The following is a 22,008-nucleotide window of genomic DNA, read 5'->3' as shown; positions in this document are numbered from 1 at the left end:
TTGAAATTTCAAGTAGACAAATTGAAGATTGAAGAGACTTCTTAGCAACAAATTGAAGGATCTATTCGTCTCCTCACAGCCTTTCGAAGCCAAAAGCGGCGAGGGAAACGGTGTGAGGTTTACACCGGCGGTGATTAATCGTGCCGGATTTCTTAATTTCCAGCCGGCAACGGCAGGATTCCGGCACCGGTTGATTAAGAGGGCTTGGTGACCCATGCTGGTAACGATTCCCGAGTAGTGGAGAGAGAAAAAGGAGAGAGATAGGTACAGATAATGTGATATTTTTGTACTGTCATTGTGCGCATGTAACAAAATAAGGTGTTCCCACTGTTAAATATTTCTCTCCCACACCCCCAATTTGGCATCTGAGAAATGTTTGAATGAGAACTCTTTGTGGTGATTTTAGCATACAGTCAAATAGTTGCTGCTTATAATGGGAGAATTTTACCAACTTGAAATTCCTTTGCTAATATTCTCCGGAGCTGTGTGTGATTCTTGTGGCTTACGTTTGCAAAATTCATGTGGATGCATTTGGAATTTTGAGACTAGCCGGGCTTTAAGTTTTTGAAGGATACCTAGGAACGATAGAAACATTATTGGGTGACAAACAAATCATAATTCAAATGCATTTAAGTCATTTACATATAGTTATGGGGCAACTTATTAACGGCCCACCATGATCAATCATTGCATCCATTTTGATTTTTGGGATGAATGAAATTTGATAGTTGTGAATACCCCAGGCAATTCTTCATTGTCAAATATCACATTAGGCAATTCCTTCATTGTCTAATATCACATTGACGAGAGGACTTCTCAATGAAACATTGATAGGGTCAAGCCTCTAGTATATGATCCCAACAAATGTTGCAAATTTAATCGAGATTAGCCTCTTGATCGATTGGATCGAAGTACGAAGGGGTTGATTGAATTGTGAGATCAGACAGACCGAGCAACTAGCTGCTGCGGGATTGGACTGGATTAGAAAAAAATTGTGCAAAGAGGTGATTCGCCTACTATTACAGTTGACTGACTGTTAGGGTGCCTCAGTCGTATCTGCCAATTCAACGCCAACAGACTGGCACCTCAGGCCGGCTTACATCATTCTCAAACTGTGCGGGTAGGCCTTGTGTCCCTTGTCTTTCTGCTCAACAGGGCTCTCTATCAGTGAGAGCCTATGTTCTTAGTCAGCGAAACCTCACAAATAAGAGTAGAAACCCACCAATCCATGGGAGGGAAGGGACTTCTGCATGCTTAAGATTATGAAAATGTATTCTCCTGCACCATTAATCGATCCAAATTTTTGTGGGCCCCTTACACAATGTTGTTCTGATCCTCTGCCACTTGAACGACACGATCAGATCAACGGCTTGGATAACAACCATGCACTGATGTAACTTAGGCATTTTTTGGAATGGTGGAATTTTTTGAAAAGTTTGGGAAGGAAAGTTTTTTCTACAGTCTCTAAATGATTTTTACACATTAAAAAAAAAGAAGCTTGAAACAACCCTAATCTATTTTTACTTAGAGGGAGCTTCAATTTATGATAATGACCCTCTAAATTAAGGGATTTGCTAGGGACTTTCACATAAAGGCATTTCATGGCTGGCTGTTGCATGAGAGATCGGCCACCTTACATGAATTACATGAATAAGACAAAATCTGCTTAAAGTGAGCCTAGGCGGCTGCTCTCTCAAGCAACAACCAGCTGCGAAATGCCTTTCTACGAAAGTCCCTAACAAATCACTTTAAAAATTTCGGAAGAAAAAAATTTCTCCAGAAAAAAGTTTTCTAAGTAAAAATATTTTTCTTGGAATCCAAACAAAGCCACCATAGTGGACCCACGACTAGTAGTAATCTTTGACGAGTTTTGTTATGCTGAAAGGGGTAAAATCGTAATTCAAGAAGAGACAAGATAACCGTCTCCCTGGAAAAAAGAAAGCCAGCTAAGCCTTTTTTTTATTCCAAAGGAATGGCTCGGGCGAGTTTGATCTGACAATGGCATAAAAAGACAAATACTCCTCGTTCTCGTAGCCCCAAAAAATAAAAAACGAAATATAAAGAAACGAAAAAGAAGACAAAGAAGAAAAAGCCATTTCATTCCCTTCCCTCTACGCGCAAAAGAAAGAAAGACTGAGAAAAGAACTTAAAACCATGTAGAGAACAAAACCCTATTCTCCGATAAAAAACAAAAAGAAGAAGAAAATAATCGAGAAAAAATGGTGACATTTCATAAATTCAAACTCCTCGAGACTCAATGTGCCGTTGCTGCAAGCCCTTCTAGAAGCCTACCAGCCTGGGATTCCAGCTCCGGCGCCGGAAAACCACCTTACGGAGGCTTCTCGGCCGTTCAGGAAGTCGTCGATTTCCTCGCCGAGGAGAATCGCCAGTCCTGGATTAAAGGCTTAAGGACAATTTAGGGCTTCCGCAGAAAATTAAAAGAACACTTAACAACATACCTAGGGCCGAATTAACTCCTAATAGGCAGCAACAATAATGAGACTTAAATAGCATAAATAATTGTAAAGATTGTAACTAAGCATGAACTAAACCTTATACAAATCAATCAAAGCGATAAAGATTCATTAGATGAATTGGTAATAGAGAGATTAGTCTGAAACTAGGCCTACGCAAGCTACCAATTAAAAGAACTAAAAGCTAATGCAAGTACCAATGAAATAGATGTCACACAAGCATGAAAATAATAATATCCAATGAAAAGAAAAAAACAGAAAAAATATCCAGCAGCAGTAAACGGCTCAAAACGGTCCAGTTTTGGGTTGTAGGGGTATTTTGGTAATTTGGCAGATCGATTTTGGTTTAATACTGTTGCCCAAATTTTAGGTTAAGGTTTAGAAAGTAAAAGAAAGGTTAATCTAGGGTTTATGCTCTGATTTGATGGTAGGTTTAGGCTAGGGATGTTCAAAAAGGGTTTCCGGGCTTGAAAATTGTGCAAATTTTCAATTGGCAGCAAAAGGGATTTAAAGCTATGGTTCTTGGGTGTTTAGGCTGGGGTTTAATTATAAAAACAATCATTCAAAGTCTCAAAACGAGATCTTGAAGAACGAGAGAGATCTATGGATTTTGGGTTTTTGTATTTTAGGGTTCAAGAACAAAGAAAAAAAGAAAATTTGATTTACTAACATTCTTTGTGCTGATTTGACTGAAGAAATAAAAAATAATAGAGGAGAGGAGATGAGAGAATATGGTTTCAAACCACCTAGAGGAGAAGAGAAGAAGAAGTCAAAGCCACAATAGCTCTCACAAAAGAAAATCTCAATTCTATTCAATATTCAAAAGTCCCTTACATTGTTTTCATAAGATGTATATATAAGAAAAGAAACCTTAGAAGATAACCTAAAGTTAAGAATTGATCTCAACTATTCATCTAATCTAAAGCAAAGCTAAATAAAGATATAAAGTTACTAAAAATAGTAATCCCGTAATTGACCTATACCCCTTCCTAAAAACACTCATAACTTGTTCAAATCACATCCAAATCATGTGATTTTGGGCCCATTAGATAGGTAATTGAAAAACCTTTCTAATAATACCAAAAACACACCAAACGAGTGATATTTGATGCCTAAAAAGTAGCCTACAAATAAAATGACGAAAATAATAGTTAAAATATAAAAACTTGCTCAACGTCAACTACTGAACAATCTTTATGATTTTCATTAGTATTAGTTGTGATAAAAAAAGCAAGGCTAGGAAGCTTGGGAGATACATGGCCAACGGGCCTGTGTAGAGCTCCACCAAAACACAAATGTAACGCCAAAATATAAATAACTTGTATATATCTCAAAACAACTTACATTAGACTTGGAATTCTTTTCCCTTTTCCATTAAAATCTCTACCCTTCTTCTCCCTTGAAACTTCTATCTAAGCTTTCCCTTGAAGCTCTTTTAGCCTACAATCTCTACAACAATGACTCCATATGTACGTATAGACACGAGCCAAATCTAAAATAGTAATCATTAAACACTTTTGTTGTAGTTCACATTAATCCTTTAGTTATCCTAAGCAACATCATAGGAATTCCCCATTGACTCTTTAATAATCTAACCAAGACATTAAGGACTCTAGAAAACATACAATGACATTTCAATTTTCCACACAATATAACTGCCCTAGAAATCCACAAAGACTTTCCACGAAACCAACAATTATTGATTTTGATTCACAATTTCCAACAAGAGTAGGGCGCCCTCTAAAATACTTATGTTAGCTCTAACAACGATAAAGAGACTTCATATGAGTTGGTTGTAGTTTAAGTGAAGAGAACAAGACAATGAAGAAATTGCGTCTTGTGCTAGAATGGCTTTCTTTGTCATTGTGCTACTTCGGTGGTCTGCAAAATCATGAGAAAGGTAATTAGATAATGAAGATCTATAAAACAAATGTGCAGCTCCCTCAAATATCACATTTTTTTAAGATAAAAATGTAAAGTAGATCAACTATTCAATCCACGAGTTCATCTCCTAGTAAGTCCAGCACTAACTAGTTGAAAAAAAGGGTAGAATAAAATATAATATAAATGCTTTATTAGACGCATAAAAATACTTTTAACCCAGGAAGCCACTCCGACGCTCAAGTCAGAAATCGATATCACATGTAAAGCCAAGTGACAGAAATAGTAAGTGGGAGGGAGCTTATCTTCTGGGCTTAAGTTGAAGGCAAAGTAATGGTTCCATCATGGTAACTTTAAGCGTGGGGACTTATATAGAGAGGGAGCCTCTACACCGTAGCTTAGTGTGAGCAGCACTTGGCGTAGTCTCATCGGTGGAGAGGTGATGATGGCGCTGCGCCATATCGGAGAGTCCTTTCACCGTAGCTTAGTGTGAGCACCACATGGTGTAATCTCATCAGTGGAGAGGTGATGAAGGCGCAGCGCCATATCGGAGAGTCCTTTCACCGTCCCTGACAATATGTCAGAAGAGGGGCGGATAGGGACACGGAGGTCAGAGGGTGTGCTACTGGCACGTGCCAAGATGCTGAGGGAATTCCCGATTTTATCCCCAACATAGGTCAAAATGCGGACAAAGCAAATCCTAGATGACTTGGCATCACGCCATCGAGTACTTGGTTGACGAATCATAACTTGGGAGAGTCAGAGGAGTATTGATTGACTTTCTAAGTAAAATGTAGACTCCGACAAGAATGCTGCCAAGGTAAAAGGTGTGGACTCGAGAGTCTCTCCACAATTATGCAGAGTACTTTTGAAACAATGATGGTTGCATGTACTTTTGAATGAAATTAGCGGCTATATAAGTGTTAGAAGTATTGTAGCTAAAGGGTTCTTAAAGTGACGATTATTTCCCATTTGCAAATAAGATTAACTTTAACTAATCATGTTGGCAAATATGAACAGATTTCGGTGGTACCGAAAGAGGTCTAACATCAACATTGTATTCTTGACACTTCTTAAAAAGATATCAAAAGACAATCACAAAAGTTAGAAATTAAATCTAGGGCTCCCAGTATCATGACAAGCCAGTGCAAACCTTTCCTACCATTTCTACCCATTTCATTTCTCTTTTTTTAGAATTGCTTCTTATAGGAAAAGACAAACAAAAGGGGTCCGAAATATAGTCATTTATAGAAACAAGAAAACAAAAGGGGTCCAAAATATAGTCATTTATAGAAACAGGAAAACGTATCGGGTGCAAGATATAGTCATTTATGTTGTGTTCTGTTTTTTTCTTTCCCGTTGGGTTTCTAGGGAAACCCCTGTTTTTTCCGTGGAAACTGATATTTTTGATGTTCTTTTAGTTTCCTCGGAAACTATTTTATCAAACGTGGAAAATGAAATAAATGACGTGGAAAAGACTTTTCCGCGACATATCTACTGTCCCATTTCCGATACAGACTATCGGAAAACCCTACTTTCTCTCAAGTTTCCCCGCTCGTAGCTGTGTGTAGAGAGAAAAAAAAGACACAAACAACTTCGTCGTCTCCATCCTCGCCTCGTCTCCGACCTCGCCTCATCTCCGACCTCGCTCATGGTACGTCCTCTCACTCTCTCTTCTCTGTTTATTGTCTCTCTTCCACATTCTTTTTTTTTTTTTTGAAACCCTTGTGCTCATCTTCTCCAATCTGAAATAGGGTTTCTATAAACCTGATTTAGTAAATCTGAAATAGGGTTTCTATAAATAGCTCTGTAAAATTGATTTGAGAAATCCTATTTCGTGTTTTTGAGAAACCCTATTTGAGAATATTTACAGAGACTCTATTTCGGGTTTCATAAAATTGAAATAAAGTTTCATTTCTCCCTCTTTTCCGAGTCTAAGAACTGATAATCCAAGCTCTAGGTTTGTTGGTTTTTTTTTAGATTTAGGGATTTTTTTTATTGGGGGTTTTGGTTGTTTTTATGGATTTTTTTATTCAAACTTTCTCTCTCTCCCTCTATCTTTTTCTCCATGTGTTGGTTTTTTCTTTTTACATATTTTTTGTTATTTTTTGCTTATTTGATATGGTTTTTCAGCAAAAGCTCAACCTGACCGGAATTTGATATGGATTTTTTTTTAACTTTTTTCGTGCAACTCGGTGTTTTTAGGAGTTTAGTGGTTTATGGTAGTGAGATTCACATTTCTGATTTTTGTAACACAGAATTTGGGTTTAATGTATTAGTTACTCAGAATTTATTAAGTCATGATTTGTTTGATTTATTCTTTTGCAGGTAACCATCCTATTGTCGATTTCCTTCCTAACCTTCTTGAGGTTTGTTCTTACTTTGCGTGATATTGCGTTTAATGTGTTGTAAGCCCCATTCCATGTCATGTTTTGGGCTTCTTTTATTTGTTATGTGTTGTTGGTTGTTATGTGTTGTAAGCCCCATTCCATGTCGTGTTTGGGGTTTCTGTTATTTGTTTCGTGTTATTGCTTGTTATGTTCAGCAATTGGTGCGAATTTGGGGCTTGTTCTTCTTCTTCTTGAGTACTAACCATTTGTTGTTAGATGGACGATCAGAGACTTAGAATCGAGGATGTTGGTTGTCTAATCGGAGGCTAGTTCTTCTTCTTCTTGAGTACTAACCCCATTCCATGTCGTGTCAAGTCTATGTTGGTTGCCTAATTTATACCTTGGCAACTCTATATTTGTGACAATTTTATTTCAAGTCTATGTTGGTTGCCTGATTTATATCTTGGCAACTCTATATTTGTGACAATTTGATTGGCATTGTTATTGTTCAACTTCTGTTTGTCATGGTTTTTCTTATTTTGATTGACTTCAGAGGGTTGGACCCACTTATTTTAGACTAGATTCTATGTTGGCATCATTCTGCATGTCAGTTTGTCACAGTTTCTATTTAACAGATTTCTATTGAGTTTCCCTGCAACGAAACACATATTTTTGTAGTTTCTATAAGGTTTTTGTGCAACGAAACGCTCATCTGACATGTTTTCTGTCAGGTTTCTTTTCCTTCACTTTCCTTTCTGTCACATCAGTATCTTTCCCTTCACTTCCCTTTCCTTTCCTTTCCCGACGAGAGAACTGAGCATTACAGAAACAGGAAAACAAAAGGGTAGAAGTGTAGAAAAGTGGTGCGGAGATAACCTTTGGCGTGCAAAAATAATCTCCAAAGAGCAAACTGAAATGAACCAAAAGCATGGTGGGTAGAGAGGGGTATAGTAAGAAGCTTTTTAACAGCCCTCCCATCATACCACTTACCCATAGCTAATTGATTATTTTTTTATTGAAAAATATGCCCCTATTTTTTGACAAAATATTCAACATCTGAATGGGTGTCTGTTGTTGCGGGCTACCTCGAGAGGTTCGTGTGCTCATATGGTGTTTCTAGAAAGAGAGGACCTATGGAAAGGACAACATACGGGAAGAAAAATCTGACCCCAAGCGGAAAAAAAATATTCACCCTTTTGTTATTGGCAATTTAAGAGATGGATATTGGCTCCAAGGGGGATACCTTGTAGTACTATATAGACACAAATAGAATATATGTGTATCATTTATCTTATTGGCAATTTTCTGATTTAGTGTTTTATTAGATTCATAGAATGGTGAGTCATGGAGATCTCGAGGAAGTTCAATTTGCATCATCAGCTTTTGGAGTGTGTTTTATCTAGCATAGTGAGTATTGTGTTGAAAATATTTAATCTTGTGATGTTAAGTTAGAATGCAATAGTGAGAATTTTCCTTTGAGATTCGTAAGACTTTCTAGTTTAGCTTATGCTCTGGATGGATTTGATATTGCTTTGCTAGTCTTGTATGCATGTGGAGGTTTCATTGCAGGTAGACGGTGCTAAGTGTGGGTGTTAGGTCTCTCATGTATTCTTGTTGTTACATTCCATCAATGTCCTTCTGTCAATTGAAGGAATGTTGGGGCAATGTTTACATCAATCTTTGAATTTTGAATCGGTCATTAGAGACCGAGTTACTAGTTAATGACTTAGCAAGGCAAGGTCAAGGGACTTATATGCCAGGTGCCACTTTTCTAGAAGATGGAGGCGACAGTTATTCTCCTACAAAGGAACATGTGAAATTTCAAAGCTAAAGTGGGTGGTTATTTCAAGTTCCCTCTCAAAGGACATGGAATGGTGGCGACATGGGCAAGTAGTGGTGAAATGTGGAAGTTACAAGTTGTGGTGACATGTTCAAAATGGACGTTACAAGTGGCGGCGATACATGTTTTGAGAAGTTACAAGTAGTGGAGACATGTGCTCTTCTATTTCAAAAGGGAAGTTATTGGTAAGTTTGCTATAAGATGGGGAAGTTTGCATCAAAAGAAGGCATCACTCACAACATCAAAGTACTATGTCTTAATTTATCTTTACCTTTACTGTTTTATCTTAGTTTGTAGCCATGCTAATTTGTGGTTCCTAATTCCGGCAGTACTGGGATTTGTAATCGTTATCCACATCACCGGAGTTCTTGTAATCAGTTTCGTTGAAAGGAATCATCTTCTAAGGTGAGCTTTTATTTATACATTGGTGATTATTTCTATTTCTTTTGTTACTTTCTATCGCCCATTTTAATAGCGTATCAATAGAGTTGGAAGAGCCTAAGGAAGAAGTAGTGTTCCCCTCTTCTTCTCAATCGTCCGATATCCAATCTTCAGGGGACCGAAAGGCCCGCCCACAACAGTCTTTGGGAAATACTTTATCCTGGCACGCCCACACCAACATCCATTGGATAATCGCGGCCAAACAGAATGACCATATATTTTGATCCAACCTCAAATCATCCTTAAACTATGTACGGAGATCCATCGATAAGTGGAAAATATGGTTGTACTGGCTGATCTCTGGCACCTTAGCACACATCAAGCTGTTCCTTCCCGAGAATGGCCGATGCTCTTCATATATCCTCACCCATCAATCTTAGCAAAAGTTTGAACCAAGCAAAACAAGAAAGTTTTCAAAGGTCATTATTAGACCTAGATAACTTGCTAATAAAGAGATTCCACAGCATATGCAAGGCCACCTAAGTGGACACATTCTAACTTCATATCATAGTGCTTTATATCCCTAGAAGGAGGCATGGCAACGGACAGACCTGACCTCGTGCCTCTCCCCGACGTCATGAAAGCATCGATCCATCCATGTATCATCAACTTCGTCCACGCCAACAACCTTAGGAACCGTCACTAGCCTTATGCCGTCTAAAAACCCGCCGGCTACCAGACCTCCGTTGAATCGTAAGGAACCTGTCACAGCATTTTCCGTATCCCCCATGTCACCTGCGGCATGACTCATTGCATTGGCCAGAGAGCCTTTGGCTATGTATGTTGTGGCGGCCGAATGTTTGCTCTCACCAAGATTTGGCATCACCGGTGCTGCAAAATCAGCATGAACAAGTGACTGTTCGCCATCAACTCCACCCTCACCGCTTCTATCGTCCCTTCACTTATCTTTGCTTCCAGCCACCAGATTAAGCTAGTTCCCTTGATTCCCCTTGGTGTGAAAAGAAAATAGCGGTCACAACCAATGTCCTAAGACAAATCGATGCTTATCTCGATGTCAAGAAGGAAGGAGGCAGTCATGCGATCCAACCAGGGAAGGGAAGAATGAGGAACTGTTGTTGCATTGCTCTGAAAGGTTTGTTGATCAAGCACGATTCTACGGGATCGAGGATTGTCGAAGACAGACCTGACCTCGTGCCTCTAAAGGGCTTGTTGATCAAGCACGATTCCCGGGGCGGACGTGACTTCCCTCGATCAACTCAATCTTCACAAGCTCACTCCTGAGGACGGTGAGCGAGGGACACGAGATCCCACGTCGATCGTCTAAGACCTCCACAATGTGAAGGAGAGCTCTACCAAGGAACTCTCGAAATGGTGCCACTCACAGCATGGGTGGCGATATAAATGAGATACCTCTCGATTCAAGGACTAGCCCGGAACCAAGATGTACCTATAACAAAGAAGAGTCGCCATCCAAGGAAGTAGGCCCTGGATCCCATGAAATACTCTGTTGCAACGGATAACCAGAGATATAAAAGTCCGTGCCTGATGACGAATGGGGAAGGTGTTAAGCGCCCCCAATTCGCCCAAGTGCGAGCACCTGGTCTCTTATGCCATTTTTAATTAATTTTGAAGAGTTTTGGGCTAAAATCATGTGAAATGGGAACGAGTATCCCCGAGAAAACGTCTATCTAAGCATGCATGACCCGGGGATGGGCAAAAGAAAATAAACGTCCAAATCCTAACTCACCGCATCTAATCCTAACCCATCACATCTAGGAAAGCAGTAACATCCGCACGCACAGCTACAACTAAGCAGATAATCAAGATAAGATGAATAAATGCTACAACTAAGCAGGTGAGAGGACAGATAAGCACAGCAGTGAACTACCAAAGCAATAGAATAAACACACTAGCATGAGAGCCTATGTAAGAGATAATGCTAAGAAAATAATAATCAATCTCATGCTAAGAAAGTAAGCAAGCTAACAGTAGCACATAAGAAGTCAAAGATAAACACACAATGAGCTAAAAGATACAGGGAAAGAAATGAATCGAAAAATCAACGTGCATGAGGACCAAGAATGCCAGGGAAAAGAAAAGGGAGCGTACGATAGGCTCAGGGGAGCGATTCTAATGAATCAAGCTCAGCGATCCTGATCCGCTGAAGATCGGATAAGTCTCACGATCGTCATAGCCTATCGTTGGGCTCAGCGAGGACAATCCCTGTGAAGGGGCCACGCTACGTCGTCGCCCGTCCCAAAACCCGATAAAACGTCGGAAAACCGATAAAACCGGCACGATCAAAATCGGAAATGAAATGAAGAAGGCTCCGAGTGACCTGGCAATCACCATCCTTGCCCATTTTGGTTTTTGTATTTTTGAGAAAAGCTTGAAAGATATTTTTGGATGTTGAAATGATTTTTTTTAAGGGTTTAAATGATTTTATTAAAAAGTTTGACTGAACTTGGGATGACGGTCCCAGGCTGCCTACGTACCCTGTGAAAAGGGATCAAGCCAACGTAGTTCGAAACAGCTTTTCGAAAAACGCTTTGAGTGTTTTTTGATGTTGTTTGGATTTTTGTTATTTGATTTTTATGTATTTTTTATCCCTTTTGATTGAAAAGGGATTTTGGCTCAAGAGGTTGCCGTCCGTCATCGCCTAAACCCGACGAGTGTTCCCAAAATCGATGGGGATCCCAAAATGCAAGGAGAATCCCAAGGAACGCGAAGAGAGTAGTCCCGAAAGATAAAGGAAAACCCCTCAAACCCTGCGAAGACCCAAAGATAGGGAAAATGATGGGAAGGGCAAAGGGGTTGGCTCAAGAAAAATTCCGTCATCGCCAAACCCGACGAATTCCGAAAACCCAAAGAAGATATTAAACATTGGTAACAAACCCGAACTCTAATGAATATCCCTAAGACGGGAGGGAGCTTTAGAGATCGGAAATGAAACCTCAAACACTTGACACAAAAAACACCAAAGCCTTGTTTTCATCATGGCAAGGATTATAAACCATTGGATTCTCAGATCAAGTGCTCATTTTCTTTTATGTAATACCCAAGGTTACTTTCAAATATGACATGCAAGTAAAGAAGCTATTATACTGAACTCATTTCTTACTTGATTTCATTTACTCTAGACAAGCAAACACAACTCAGGTGATCAATCTATGGAACTCTTAAACCAATCAATGAAAATGATAATTGGTTGAATACCTGTCAAAATTCGTTGCCAAAATTGCTGACGGAAAATGCTTGAAGATGATCGACGGACCCGAAACGGCTGAGGGTGATATTGGTTGCTATGAAGGAGGAACACAGAAGGGAATTAAAATGGGCTTTAAAGTTAGCAGACATGAACAAGAGGAATGGTTTTGGGATCTAGAAAATGGTAGAAATGGGCTTATGGGTTGGGGATTGAGGTGACCGGAGTTGGGCGGAATCGCCGGATTTAATCGGGAAAAAGAAAGGGCTGAAAGTGTTCGGGTGGAGATGATGGTAGGAAGGAGAAGAAGATGGAGTAGGTGGGTGGTGGACTCGCCGGCGAGGATGGATTGGGCTGGCCGGATTCCGGCCGGAGGAGGAGGCGAAGATGGTGGCTCCCTCTCTCTCTCTCTCTCTCTCTCTCTCTCTCTCTCTCTCTCTCTCTCTCTCTCTCTGCAACTTCAAAATAAGAGAATCAAATGGGTTTTTGGGCAAAGAAATGAGATGGGTTTAGGAGTGTGGCTGAGAAGAGGATGGATTTTGGCAAAGAAATGAAATGGGTTTTGGGTAGGAAATGGAGGAGGGTCTGGATAGGGTTTGATGGAGATGGATGGCGATTGGGGAAAAATTGCAGAGGGATGAGGGTGGTCGGATTCCGGCAAGCTTGCCGGAATCAATGGAGATGGTGGTGGTGGTGGATGGAAGATGATGGTGGGTTTGCCGGATTCCGGCGGGGTATGGTCGGAAATGGGGTTAGAGGTGGTAGCGAAGAAGGCGGTGTTCGCAGCTCCCTTCCCTTGTGCGGCTGTTGTTGGTGGAGGTGGAGGTGAAGAGAGGGGGTAGGTGGAGGTGGTGGGTTGTGAAAGGAGGTGGTGTAGAGGGGGTGGACATGAAGATGGTGGAGATGGTGGCCATGGGTGAAGCTCGAGCACCCTCTTTGCCGCTCCCTTTCTCTCCAAGCAAAAAATGAGCTCCCTGTTGGGAGCCTCTAAAAAAAAATGAAGAAACCCCTCCTCTCATGCCCTAATTCGATCCCTCTTTTTTACACAAGGAGTGTGCTAATGTTAACACACCCGGAATTAGTAATTGCACACCCCCCCATTGAGTCCTTTCTTTCTTGGGTAAATTAGTACTCGGGGCTGATATTGACACACCCTCACCTCGATAACTTCACCCCCACTTTTAGTTAGATGTATATAGGAATTTGGTAAAGGCACCCTCTTAGTTTGATAAGCCATCCTCCCTTGGAAATGATATTTTTTAGACCCTCTTTCGCCCCTTGGACAGCCCACTTCAAATGAATTTTGTGATTTTTTTTTTCTTAGAAAAGGGGTGGTCCAAGTAAGAAAGAGAAAAGAGTGATACATCATTGCTCTTCTTTTGTAATGATTTTACAACAACGACACTTTGTTAATTGCACCAATTCATTTGTCTTTTCCTTTTCTTTTTTTTCTTTTTTTATCTTCAAATGACTTTGACAATTACACCTCTTGGCTTGTCCTTTTTAAAATGAGAAGGCCATTGATATGAACACACCCTTGTCTTTCCAAATTCATCCCACCTTCTCTTTTATCTGGGAATTGATAATGGCACAAATTTAGCTTGCCTTTTCTTCTATTTTTCACAATTTTCCTTGAAAATTTGCAAGAACCCCTCTGAGAAAAGCAACAACCATTCGAGAGCCTTACATTTCTTGAAGGGCAAAGTAAGCTAGTGAAACCGTGGGTTCTTCTCGCATTTGGATTTGGTTTCGGAAATTTGGGGATTCGATTCGGGAATTCGGTTCGGGATTTTTATTCAAATTTTTTTTGAGAATATTGGGGTCAGGTCAAAATGGGGTGTCTACAACTCCCAGTAGTCATATGAACGAAACATGCCTCTGAGGAGCAAATCAGAGAAGAAGGAAGGGTTATGCCCTACTGTGATCCAAAATGGGGATGCCGATCTATCGATATCTATTAACTTGACCAAGGTACAACAAGTGAAGGCAAAGAAGAAGAAAAGGGAAAATTAAATAGGAAGATTGGAACGAGCTGTTCGAAAAAATCATAATTACCGCCGTCCCTCCCACTTCCCAAGCATATCTCATAGAGTTGGAAAGGATGTTCGAAATCTCGATGCAACATGTGTCCTTGTGTAACCACCGAGAACCGGGGAATCGAAATGACAGAGTCAGGTTGAAATTGTGAATTCAAATTTCAATATCACGGAAAAGGCCAATATTGTTTTGGTTAGAATGACGATAGTACACGAACATGACCGACATTCGGTCTAAGGTACATTCCATCGATTTCCATTAGTCAACGGAAGGACTGTGGCTGACAATGTTTACACCCATTTTAAATTTGAAATCGGTCATGCAGGACCGAATCACAAGAGATTGACCTATTTAGACCGGGTCAAAGTGGTAGCTTGCCAAACTGGCACTTTTCAAAAGATGAGACAACAGCCATCTAGATCTAATCCCAAAGGATAGAAACGTTAAGTCATCGACCCCTTCGTATTGAATTTTGATTGCCTCCCAGTAGCCTTCCACGCCTGTGCATCCACCACACACACACATCTAGTCACCCACACAGGGTGTACTAACCAACATCACCAAACAATTTCAGACCGAATAGTTTCTATAAGAATTTGAACACTATATTTTTAAGTTGTTAAACATTCACCCCTGTTTTATTATTGGCATACCTCTTTTATGTTAAACTTGTCTAATTGGATATTCCTAGGTTGTTTGGACTGGTGGAAAAACGTGAAAAATGAAGAGAGGGGAAGCAGGTGAGTGCATATTTTATTTCCCAATTTTCAAACTCAAAATAAAAGGAAATAAGGGATGAATTAAAATACAAAAGACAAAAGGAGTATTGATACGGCATGCGGGTGTAGCAGAAAAAAACAAATAGTGGGCTAAAATATTTGGGTGATCTAAACCATCTATTTGTTGGGCCGGACATAGCTAGGCCGTGCCCGAAAGTCTTCTCTATAGATGACCCGACACATGATCCCCGTTTAGATTAACCCTGCACTCACATGTCGGCATGTCCTCCATAGGAAGAAGTTAGTTATTATTTACGTTATATAATAATGGATCAATGGTAACATGCAAAATCTGTAGGTCCTAGATGTAAGATTGAGACGGTTGATCATGAAAAAAATAATTGATTAGCTACACTGTGGGATATCTATCCCTATCCCACGCATAAGATAAGGACTCTGTTTAACTTTTCTTGGTAGAACCCTAAATAGGGTTTCTCATGGATCAAGGTGTTCTCAACTCTATTTGACCGGAATACATACTTTTTGTTAAAAATGATCTCAAAAATGTTTTAGAACTGTATAATGAAGTAAATTTCAAAATACTTTGAGGGACCTTAGTTTGGATTACCATTCTTCTCCCGTTTGACGCCATTTGATTCTGGAAATTGGGTATTTGTTTTTGCGTTCATATTTTGTGGTTCCCTATTGATAATAATGGAATGATTGTGGTACTAGGTGATCGATCTTGAGTCCAGAAGAGTTCAGAGAGAACATTTGAGGTACATAATAACGTACTACTTTGGGTCAATTGTTAGCGCTATTTGATTCGATCATTTGCACCATTGACTAGTAGATTTGTGTACCTTTGTTTTGTCCTTACATTATCTTAGCTACATTATCTCAGCAACCGATTGGGTTAGCATGCCTATTTTGCAATCCTATGGATCCTATAACTTGTGTACTTGCCACCGCTCTGTTTATTGTACTATTATTGCTTTGCTTACTTTATTTGTAATATGAACCTTTGAACTCCTTTTGTGGAAATCTTTAATCAGCTATGATCCGTACCTTATGGACCTTTGGATACTATCTGTTTTGGACATTTATTTCAATATCTAGACTTGTGGATACCATTTGTTGTGGATTTTGGCAGAATCAGTTCTGGACAATTCTGTGGAGGCTTGGGTTATTTCTGGACCCTGCCATACGGAGATGAAACAATTAAAAATTTTGGACCCAGCCATGGGGGTCGTATGCGATGACTCTGGACCTTGCCATATGGTGGTAAAGCACTTGGCCCTGTCGGCAAGTATCTGAACTTTGGAGGAACTAGTTCCAACACCGGTGTAGACAACAACATGCCTTCTAGACCAGGCCGATGAGCTGGAAGTGGATTTTGGACTTTGCGTTCTCGGTACTCTTTGGCATTGACCATTGTTTTGATATTGTTCCGTTACCATAGCACCTTGTGTTCAGTATTTCATATTGATATGCATCTTTGCTTATTGACACACCTATTTCATATATGAGATATTTTGTAGTAAGTTCTGGTCATATATGTTTGACCCTTATTGAGCCTTGGCATTCTTAGACTAACACTTAGAGTAGTATGTTATTTTGTAGTGACCTTTTCAGCTGACGGTTTAAAACATTTTCAGATTTTGATCCTCATGAGCGAACGAGGAAGCTGAAGCCTAACTTTGGAGATCCTGCGGTTCCACTTGATCAGTTATATAGTGAGTATTATACGAGCCTTGTTAAAGACTTTGTTAAGTTCCTTTAGTTCAGTTTATACTATGCTTGGATCTGATATTACTTTGTTAGCCTTGTGTACTGGTAGAGCTCTCTTTGACGGTACACAGCGTTGTTATGTCCTACGCCTGTGAAAAGAAATTTGAACAAAGCATAGGAAGAGAAGTAAAGATTGTTAGAGCAACTGATGCATGTCGAGAGACTCCCAAACTGGATTTTTCGACCGATCTGCAGGCGTTGATGGTAAGGTTTTTAGTAATTTAATGGAAAGAAATTGAGTACTTCAAGAAAGAGATGCGTCTTAAAAGTCTAGTCTTCTAGGTATGGATTTTCTGCATCACGTTTGGTTTGGAAGAAAGGGAAGAGACATAAATAAATAGATGATAAAGGAGATGAAAAAAAAGGTGCTGCCCATGGAGGATATTTTTTGGGGAGATGACTTGAAATATCCAAGCACGAAAGAGAGAACGGAGGCGTTTTCACTGAGAGTGAGAGAGAGACCTTTGTCCTTTTTAACCTACCGTCTTTATTTGCCCCAGCAACAGTGATGCTGCTTATTTTGAAATGAAATGAAAAGACGATCTTACCCTTTCCAATCTAGAGATTTGTGTTGTTTATTAAAAAGTATGGTATGGCCCGCACCATAGGATGATCCAAACCGTCCATTAGATGGTCCACATCCTAAATAGGTTGTGCCCCAAAAATCATTTCCATAGGTTGATCCTAACCCTCCGTCGAAAAGTGATAAAGTCTGCCACATATCCTCCTTTCAAGGGGTGCGAAGTATCTCACAGGGGATGTGAATTTATTATCACCCGAGATTGAAACCAAATAAGGGATTTGCTAGGACCATCGAAGAAGGCATTTCTCAAACCGGCTGTTGCTTGAGAGCATGGTTTGAAATTTTGGTTTTGGTATAAATTTCGGACCTAGCCGAAATTCTGTAAAGAGACACGAAATGTCGATTTTTTAGGCCAAAATTTAGGTAATTTCGGCTGAAATTTGGAAAAGGAATACAAATTTAATATTATTATTTGCAAATTTTCCTGAAATTTCCGAAATTTGTTATGTTTCGCCAATTTCGGTTTCGCAACGTTTCGGGTTTCGGTCAATTTCGGATGAAATTTAAAACCATGCATGAGAGAGCAGCGACCTCAGATGAATTAAATGAATAGGACAAAATCTGAGCCTATGTGGCTGCTCTCTAATGCAACAGCCGGCCTGCAAATTGCCATCTGCGGTGGTTACTAGCAAATCCCACGAAGTAATACACTTGTGTTTTTTGGTAACGATATTTCTCACCCTATATATGAAGCTCTTTTCTGATCGTGTTATTAGCTTTTTTTGGATTTGTAAGAGCCATAAAAGGTACTTGTAAGTTGTAAGCATGGTTTTAAATTTCGGTCTGGGACCCCACCGAAATCGAATTTTTTTCGTTCGAAATCAGACAAAATAAAAAAGCCATTTTTTATCCCGCCTGAATTTAAATTTGGGCCGAAATTTCAGGGAAATATTAAAGAATGAAGGAGTATGACGGATTGCTTGGGAGTTGGTTGTTGCTATAGTGGGTGATACAGATTGGCTAGGATTATGGTGATGAAGATTGCCTTGGATTTCCCAACAGATCATATTTCTTTCCTCTATTAGCTTTCTCTTCCTTTTGTATACGGTGTAATATTATCTATCCCTTATAATTAGGGATTCTATATTCATCCCTTTAATTGTGATCCTCTCATATAACTGATATATTCTTTCAAGATAATGGAGAAGATACGATTTCTCTCCAAAAGTATCGATTTTTTCCTAAACTTTCGAACCAAAATTGCAGGAAATTTCGGCGAAATAAATTACGGTTTCGGGTATAAGGTGTTTCGGTGTCAGTCCCGACCGAAACCCGAAATTCGGTGGAAATTTAAAACCATGCTTATAAGTGCCGCTTGGATACATGGATTTTACAATCCTAGATTATAAAATCCATGTTTATATTAAAACGTAGTGTTTGGATAGCTAAAATAATAGATTCTATAATCCAGTAATTTGAATTTTAAGTAAAACTTCCAGGATTTAAAAATCTCTCTTCCATCCAAAGATTTTTAGATCTTGAACTGAAAAAAACTAGTCCATCTCCATCTCTATGGCTCAACGTCCAAACATCGTCTTCCCCACCCAAGCCCAACTCTCCCTTGCGTTCAGAAAGATAGGCTTTTCGAGGGTGTCGCGGTTCACCGGACGCTCTGTCCCACCAATTGCTTTCCTAAAAAAGAGCTTTCATTTTTTCAATTCGCAATGTGGTTGACCTCTTTAGAGGAAAGATCAGCCTCTCAACCCACTTTGAGAGAATGGTCACCCTTCCTTCCTCTGTACACAGAGTCCAAATTTAGGGTTTGAAATTCTTCATTTATTTTAAAAAATGGCTGATTACAAGTTATTTATACCAAATAAAACCATTTGACAATGCTAACAATCCCGTACTAGGGACTAACGTTAGATAGACCAAAGTTATAAGGCGCGCCCACAAACCAAAATGACCCATCAGGTCTAAGGACATATCCAAGGGTTTTGTCTTACAGAATAACCTTATCCAAATCCTTATTCATAGGCTATTCTGTAAAGTGATCCGTTCAGTGCGTGATCCAATCATCGCACCCATTCCACCTGCTTAGCGTCAACTACCCCAGTGACCAAGATAGGCCACCCCAATGCGTGTATGGAGGCAGGATCGATGATGGTCGTATACACGTATGAGATGTCTAATTTCAACCCCAACCAGAAACATTCTAGGTCTACAAAGAACCGTAAGGTCATATCTCTTTGCTACATAATCTTTATGTGCATGATCAATCCTACGATGCCGCCTAAGGACAAGCGTGTCTAGAAGCACATCGCAGTTTCAATAGGACTAGCTCATAGAGCGTACACTCTAACAGAAAAAATAACATAAAAGGGAGAGAAACTGCGGTCTAAGAGAAAACCCAGATTTACTGGTGCGGTCAACTACAAGAGGTTCGTCTACCGGCGCCTTATCCTAGGTTGTTCTCAAGGCGTCCTGGCGGTCGTACGGGGTTGGGTGATCGACTGGGACAGGCCGGTCGACCAGAACTGGAATTTTGGTGGCTTTCGAATTTGAAGTTTCAAGGTTGTTTTTTGGGTGCGATTTCGGCCGGATAACTTGTTTATGTGTACAAACACTAATTTATAGTCAATCATGATTATAGGGTGATGACACAGCATGTCTTGGCTACGAATAAATTCTGAGGAAGACTTTGATCAACAAAAGTGTAAGTGCCTTATCGCTAAACCAATATGTTTTCGATCCCATGTTAGTTTGGAAAAGTTTATCTATATTTTCGTAATTACATTTATGTTTCTGTGCAAGTGCCTTATCTCTACACCAACGTTTTCGATCCCATGTTGATTTGGAAATGTTTATCTGTATTTTCGTGATTATATTTATGTTTCTAATCATGGATTATATTCATGTTTATATATTCATGAAATCATATTTTGGAAAAGTGATCACGTCTTTAGAATGCTATATTTCTGGAAAAAAAATTCTGAAAAATTCTGAAAATTTCTGAAAATTTGATAAGCATGTTTACATCTTTTGTGATGGAAAGATTTACTGGTTTTGTTTTACTGTTATGGAATCGGTTTTGGCCTTTGGGTCGTTATTTGATCATGTCTATTAATAGACCAGCAACGTATTTGGGTTTTCCTTTCTGCCAGTAGAGCTGTGGCATTGGAAAGTTGCGGTTGTGGCAGTAGCACATGATCACATGGATCCATCGAATGCGCAATTTTGGGAAATTCCCCTGGTACCTTGCTTTATATCATATTTTTCTCGCATGCTTGATCCGCCTGTTATACAGATTTGGTAACTACTGAGCATTAGTTCACTCCAATATTATGTCTTGCAGATCCCGAGGAGTAGGTATGACGTATGACGCGGAAATTGGGGGAAGCGTGACGTAGCTTAGTGGGACATCTTCAGATTCATTTCATTTAGAAACATTGGCTTAAACTATTTAGTGATTGATTAATTTTTAGTTGGGATTTTTTTTACTTGGAATTTAATCTATGATGGATCATTGTAAGACTTATTTTGTATTTAATCTGATAGAAATTCCAGTTGCTCTGCATACTTGTTTTGTGGAACATGTGATGATTTGATTGTTATAAAAATTGATGTGCAAATCTGTAATTTATGATGAGATAATACCTTATACGAAATTAATCTGGTAACTCCAAAAGCAGATTTCAACAGTAACAATTTTCTGCAATAATAAACTGTAAAGGAAGAACAAATCGTTAGATCACTTATCGAGTTGAGGCACGAAGAATCTTCGCTGTCCTTAAGGCAAATCTCGCCCCCACTATGACGAATCAACGGTGCAGATGGGCGTGATGGCGTATGCCTCCAGGATACAACAACTCTCGCTCCAGGGGTGTGCACTCACGCAGCCCGGATGCCTAACAACTTGCTTATATGTGCCAAAAGCCTTGATCAGAAAGATTGGGGAAAACCAGAAGGAAAACCAGAGAGAAGAGAGCAGAAAAAGAAATCGTTCTGTGTCTTTCTATCTCTGTAAAACCGTTTTTATAGAAAAATAAGAGACACGTTGGGATGAAACGTCGCACTCTTTTAGTGCGTGAGAGACGTTTCCCAAACGGTCACAAAACCAAGATTTAAGGAATCTCAAACGGTAAAAAGTATTAAATAATGATTAAAGAAAAAGAAAAGAAATAAAAGAAAATAAAAAGGCTTTGGGCCCACGCGCGCGGCCGGCCGAGCCGCGCCGGGCCGGGCGGCGCGCGTGTCTGGTAATACCAAAAGCCCACCGGACCCAAGTGGGTGATCCGTGCGCGTAGGATTCTCATGACCTCTTTCTCATTCACAAGACTAAGAGAGTGAAAGTATATATATGGCCACTCTCACCCTCTCACACTTCCCATCTAGGACTAAAGTTTTCTCATGGCTTTAGTCCTTTTGGAGGGAAGCTCTAACTTTGAGTGAGAAGCCCTAAAGCAAAAAGCAAACCAATGTAAAAGACTAAAAGCACCCCTTTGTAAGATTGAATTACAAAAAGACTTTTGAATAAAAAGTCAACAATCCCCCACTAATTCAAAATTACAAGAAATAAATCATAAATGTAAATAGATTTGATCAAGGCAAGATGTGTTATGCATCAGTAGAGGTGTCTTTTGGACTTGAACCTTTACTTAGTGCAGGTATATCGAGTTTATCAAGTACTTGGTGAATATACGTCTTGAACCAAGCACTTTTAGTAATAAACTGAAACAACATACCACACACACAACACAGAAGGCATAAGCAAGTTCATACGGTGTTGCACTTTTCGGCCATGTG

General features: G+C 39.7%; 2 long non-coding RNA genes across 2 annotated transcripts; one reads left to right on the top strand and one right to left on the bottom strand.

Annotated features, from left to right (window-relative positions):
- Positions 1-3,965: 3,965 nt before the first annotated feature.
- LOC143883416 (uncharacterized) lies at positions 3,966-13,115 on the bottom strand. The gene is made up of 2 exons (XR_013252380.1): positions 12,144-13,115; positions 3,966-4,355 (listed from the first exon to the last, which is right to left on the bottom strand). It is a non-coding gene; the product is annotated as an uncharacterized LOC143883416 (long non-coding RNA).
- Positions 13,116-14,863: 1,748 nt separating this feature from the next.
- LOC143883815 (uncharacterized) lies at positions 14,864-16,674 on the top strand. The gene is made up of 4 exons (XR_013252562.1): positions 14,864-14,909; positions 15,624-15,667; positions 16,042-16,302; positions 16,547-16,674. It is a non-coding gene; the product is annotated as an uncharacterized LOC143883815 (long non-coding RNA).
- The last annotated feature ends 5,334 nt before the right edge of the window (positions 16,675-22,008 follow it).

The sequence above is a fragment of the Tasmannia lanceolata genome, unplaced genomic scaffold (genome assembly GCF_043159265.1).
Source record: "Tasmannia lanceolata isolate RefF3 unplaced genomic scaffold, GAP_Taslan_0.1 ptg000008l, whole genome shotgun sequence".
NCBI classification, from domain to species: Eukaryota; Viridiplantae; Streptophyta; class Magnoliopsida; order Canellales; family Winteraceae; genus Tasmannia; species Tasmannia lanceolata.
Note: the sequence above shows the minus strand (reverse complement) of the source record. Positions and strands in the feature narration are given on the sequence as shown.